A 6,000-nucleotide genomic window follows, 5' to 3' on the forward strand; every position below is an offset into this window, starting at 1 on the left:
TGCAAAGAGACATAGATAGGATGCAAAGCTGGGCTGAAAAATGGCAGATGGAGTTTAACCCTGATAAATGTGAGGTGATTCATTTTGGTAGGACAAATTTAAATGTGGATTACAGGGTCAAAGGTAGGGCTCTGAAGACTGTGGAGGAACAGAGAGATCTTGGGGTCCATATCCACAGATCTCTGAAGGTTGCCACTCAAGTGGATAGAGCTGTGAAGAAGGCCTATAGTGTGTTAGCTTTTATTAACAGGGGGTTGGAGTTTAAGAGCTGTGGGGTTATGCTGCAACTGTACAGGACCTTGGTGAGACCACATTTGGAATATTGTGTGCAGTTCTGGTCACCTCACTATAAGAAGGATGTGGAAGCGCTGGAAAGAGTGCAAAGGAGATTTACCAGGATGCTGCCTGGTTTGGAGGGTAGGTCTTATGAGGAAAGGTTGAGGGAGCTAGGGCTGTTCTCTCTGGAGCGGAGGAGGTTGAGGGGAGACTTAATAGAGGTTTATAAAATGATGAAGGGGATAGATAGAGTGAACATTCAAAGACTATTTCCTCGGGTGGATGGAGCTATTACAAGGGGGCATAACTATAGGGTTCATGGTGGGAGATATAGGAAGGATGTCCGAGGTAGGTTCTTTACTCAGAGAGTGGTTGGGGTGTGGAATGGACTGCCTGCAGTGATAGTGGAGTCAGACACTTTAGGAACATTTAAGCGGTTATTGGATAGGCACATGGAGCACACCAGGATGATAGGGAGTGAGATAGCTTGATCTTGGTTTCAGATAAAGCTCGGCACAACATCGTGGGCCAAAGGGCCTGTTCTGTGCTGTACTGTTCTATGTTCTATGTTCTAACAGTTAATTCTCTGTTAATGTGAAAAAGTGTGGAGGAGAGTTTTTAAATGGACACCATTATGTCATCACTCACGGTCCAGGAATCATTTCTATTTTACAATCTCTCCTCTTAAACTCTCCCCCAGAATCCAAATCCCAAATCTTCCTTTTAGTTGTGCCAATTGTGTCAGGGATAAATCTTTCAACCTGACAAGATGTTGAACCCAACATAAATCCAACACAACATGAATCCAGGCCCATAACCTATCAAAACAAAGCTTTATTTAATCTGACTTAAATCACTTGAACTATGATCACAAAATCACAATGTTAGCGCGAAAACATGAAAACTTCAAACAAAACAAGAATTCCGTAAGCTTTCCTTGTGGTCCTGTTTTAAAATTTTCAAATTCCTGTAATTAAAACTCAAGGTTAATTCCCCAGAAAGATAAACTGTAACAAATGTAGCCCAAACAATGATAACCCATCTGTGAACATCCACATAAAACAAATGAAACACGCATGTTTTCATAGCTTGTAAATTCCAAACAATGAATTGAAATCACAGACAGGTAAGTTTCTGAGCTTGTTAAACATGCATCAGCTGTCTGCTGAAAAGGCTAGCTTCTCTACACAACCTAAAGGGGTGGGGAGTGAACAGAGAAACTTTGCACACAATTGGGTCACTTTAAACTCATCCAACCACATAAAACAAACTTGATTTTAAGCGTAGACTCTTGGGGTGCAATTTTCCCATCCTGCCAGCCATGGGAATCATAGCAGGCAGGACACGGACCATGCAGACATTGACCCCGGGTGGGACTTTCTGTTCTAGGGAAGTTTCTCAACCTAATTATTTTCATTTTATCAATTTTTTGTTAGGAATGGTTCACTGTTTTGTTAATTCTACATGGGCTCAGAGAATTAGAACCCAGGCTTTATCATCCTTTTTCCACCACTCCCTCTGTTTTTCAGGAGAGTTGTGAGGATTCTAATCAGACCTAATTATCTTATATTGTACTGTCGCTAACCTGCATGCAATTTGTGTTTGTTCTTGTTTGGCTTTATCAGCCCTCCCTTCAGCAGCTTCAGTTACTGTTAAATTGTGTTGTTCAGAGAGGGCCAGAGCAGCCGTAACCCTCTGTTTTTCTTGTTCGCATTTTTCTAATGCTATACGTGCATCCTTCAGAGCAGCTAATGAGATCCAACCCACCTGTGGTAAATGAAACTTCTGTTTGGGGAAGCTTGCTTTCACCAAACACTCCTTCACAGTGCAAGGGAGAGCTTACTGTTTCTCTTTCCAGGGAGTATCCCAATTCTGAGGAGATCCCAGGGTGGTGAACAAATTTGCTGCCTACACAAAGCCTTCGACATTGCTGGTCCATCTGGTATTTGGAATGTCTCAGATGCTTCAGGCTTATCCTTTCTCTTAAACATTCTATCAGAGCCTGAAATTACAATCCCTAAACATTATACACTTGATTGCAGAAGAGTAACAGTACAAGATAAATATAAGCAATGAGTCTCATGCCCTTCTGCCTGTTGGAGACTGCCAACGGCTGGTCTGGAGCTTGAAAGTTCCTGGCACCATTAGTGATACTGGCGCTAGGTGAAATCCAACTTATTGAATGGAAACTGCCCTTTTCCAATGTGGCACAAACAATTGTACATGAGACTTGGTATAAACATTAACAGCAGAAGATCAGCTTGTGATTACAGTGTGATATTATTCATACAGGTGGGTGTGTGGGTGTCTTATATAGACCCCCAAACTGCAGTGATGATGTTGGGAATGGCATTAAACACAAAATTAGAGATGCACGTGATCAGGGAATATCGGTGATCATGGGTGATTTTAATCTGCACATAGATTAGGCAAATCAAATTAGCCACAATGCCGTAGAGGGAATTCTTGGAGTGTTTACGGGATGGTTTTCTAGACCAATATGTGGAGGAACCAACTAGAGAGCAGGCAATCTTACACTGGGTATTGTGTAATGAGAAGGAATCATTGCCAATCTAGCTGTTTGACCCCTTGAGAATGAACAACCATAACATGATAGAATTTTTTATCAAGGTGGAGGGTGAAGTAGTTGATTTGGAGACGAGAGTCCTGATTCTTAATAAAGGAAACTATGAAGATCTGAGGCATCAGTTGGCCTTGATAGATTGGGGAGAGTTACTTAAAGGGATGACAGTGGATAGACAATGGGAAACATTCAAGGAACGCAGTGGAAACTGCAACAACTGTTTATTCCTGTCTGGCACAAAAGCAAAATGGGTAAGAGAGCCAATCCATAGCTTACAAAGGAAAATAGAGTATCCGATCCAAGGAAGAAGCATACAGATTGGCCAAGAAAAAAATAGTTTGGAGGATTGGGAGTAGTTTAGAATTCAGCAAAGAAGGACCAAGGGATTGATTAAGAAGGGGAAAGTACAGTACGAAAGTCAGCTTGCAGGGAACATAAAGACTGACACTAAGAGTTTCTATTGATACGTGAAGAGAAAGAGGTTGGTAAAGACAAATGTAGGTCCCCTACAGACAGAAATGGGGGAATGTCTAATCGGGGACAAAGAAATGGCTGCGCAACTGAATACATACTTTGGTTCTGTCTCCACAAAAGAGGACACAAATCAGATACCAGAAATGTTGGAGAATGCAAGATTTAGTGAGAGGGAAGAACTGAGGAGACCAATATTAGTAGAGAAATGGCGCTGGGAAAATTGATGGGATTGAAGGTGGATAAATCTCCAGGGCCTGATAATCTACATCCCAAAGTACTTAAGGAAATGGCTCCAGAAATAGCGGATGATTGGTGGTCATCTTCCAGGATTCTATAGACTCTGGATAGCTAATGTCACTCCAATATTCGAAACGGGAGCGAGAGAGAAAACAGGGAATCAACAACCTGTCCTGTCCCCCCATGCAGACACATTTAAGAGAGCCCACCAACATCTCTACTTTCTCAGAAGACTAAGGAAATTTGGCATGTCTGCTATGACTCTCACCAACTTTTACAGATGCACCAAAGAAAGCATTCTTTCTGGTTGTATCACAGCTTGGTATGGCTCCTGCTCTGCCCAAGATCCCAAGAAACTACAATAGGTCGTGAATGTAGCCCAATCCATCACGTAAACCAGCCTCCCATTCACTGACTCTGTCTACACTTCCTGCTGCCTCGGCAAAGCAGCCAGCATAATTAAAGACCCCACACACCCCAGACATTCTTTCTTCCACCTTCTTCCTTCGGGAAAAAGATACAATAGTCTGAGGTCACGTACCAACCGACTCAAGAACAGCTTCTTCCCTGCTGCTGTCAGACTTTTGAATGGATCTACCTCATATTAAGTTGATCTTTCTCTACACCCTAGCTATGACTGCAACACTATATTCTGCACTCTCTTGTTATATTTATAATTATGCCGGTTGCTTTGCCAAGGCAGCGGGAAGTGTAGGCAGAGTCAATGGATGGGAGGCTGGTTTGTGTGATGGATTGGGCTACATTCACGACCTTTTGTAGTTCCTTGCGGTCTTGGGCAGATCAGGAGCCATACCAAGCTGTGATACAACCAGAAAGAATGCTTTCTATGGTGCATCTGTAAAAGTTGGTGAGAGTCGTAGCTGACATGCCAAATTTCCTTAGTCTTCTGAGAAAGTAGAGGCGTTGATGGGCTTTCTTAACTATAGTGTCAGCATGGGGGGACCAGGACAGGTTGTTGGTGATCTGGATACCTAAAAACTTGAAGCTCTCAACCCTCTCCACTTCGTCCCCGTTGTTGTAGACAGGGGCATGTTCTCCATTATGCTTTCTGAAGTCGATGACTATACCCTTCATTTTGTTGACAAACTCCAAACTGTCTGTTTGGAGTTTGCACATTCTCCAATGTCTGCATGGGTTTCCTCCAGGTGCTCCGGTTTCCTCCCATGCTCCAAGGATGTGCAGTTTAGGTGGATTGGCCATGCTAAATTGCCGCTTAGTGTCAGGGGGCCTAGCTAGGGTAAATGCATGGGGTTATGAGGCAAGGCCAGGGTGGGATTGTGGTCGGTGCAGACTCGATGGGCCGAATGGCCTCCTTCTGCACTGTTGGATTCTATAATTGGCAATAAATACTGGCCTAGCCAGTGATGTTCACATCAGAAGAATGAATTAAAAAGGAAATTCCTCCTCTACTGCTATGTCCAGGTGTTTTTCTGACACGTGCAGCAGAGCTAGAGATAAGGTGCAGACTATCATGGCCTGTTCTCTGTGATGACTGCAGCAGGTATCTTCTGGTGTGACCTGGCCTGCTTTGGTTGTACGGCTAAGGGACAGGTGCATCTTCCTTCGTCTCAATGGCTGGAGCTGATGTGGTCACAGGCAGGGGATGTTGGGAAGACCTTCATATTGTAGGAGATTCCTGCATGGATGCCACGGGGTGATCCGCCTTATTCATCGCCTCCAACCTGGCATCCGAGGGCCCCGCATTGATTGCTCGAGGAGAAAGAGCACTTGGAGGCATGCTGAGATCAACTGCCAACATGTCATGTAGACAGTGCGAAAGCATACTCATGGCTAATGCGATGGAGTGCAGGACTGAGCAAGACTACAGCAGCAACAAGTTGATTAGCTGCATCAGTTACTCCACGGCGTCTGATATTCTTCCAAGCAAGCCTTAATCTGTTCATCTGTCGAATTCACTACTTATAGAACACAGAGTGGGGAATGTATCCTCAGTGTGGGGATTAATACAGAGTGGGGAATGTATTCTCAGTGTGGGAATTAATACAGAGTGGGGAATGTATCCTCAGCGTGGGGATTAATACAGAGTGGGGAATGTATTCTCAGTGTGTGGATTAATACAGAGTGGGGAATGTATTCTCAGTGTGGGGATTAATACAGAGTGGGGAATGTATTCTCAGTGTGGGGATTCATACAGAGTGGGGAATGTATTCTCAGTGTGTGGATTAATACAGAGTGGGGAATGTATCCTCAGTGTGGGGATTAATACAGAGTGGGGAATGTATTCTCAGTGTGGGGATTAATACAGAGTGGGGAATGTATTCTCAGTGTGTGGATTAATACAGAGTGGGGAATGTATTCTCAGTGTGGGGATTAATACAGAGTGGGGAATGTATTCTCAGTGTGGGGATTAATACAGAGTGGGGAATGTATTCTCAGTGTGGGATTAA

Source organism: Mustelus asterias, chromosome 5 (genome assembly GCF_964213995.1).
Source record: "Mustelus asterias chromosome 5, sMusAst1.hap1.1, whole genome shotgun sequence".
In the NCBI taxonomy this organism is placed as follows: Eukaryota; Metazoa; Chordata; class Chondrichthyes; order Carcharhiniformes; family Triakidae; genus Mustelus; species Mustelus asterias.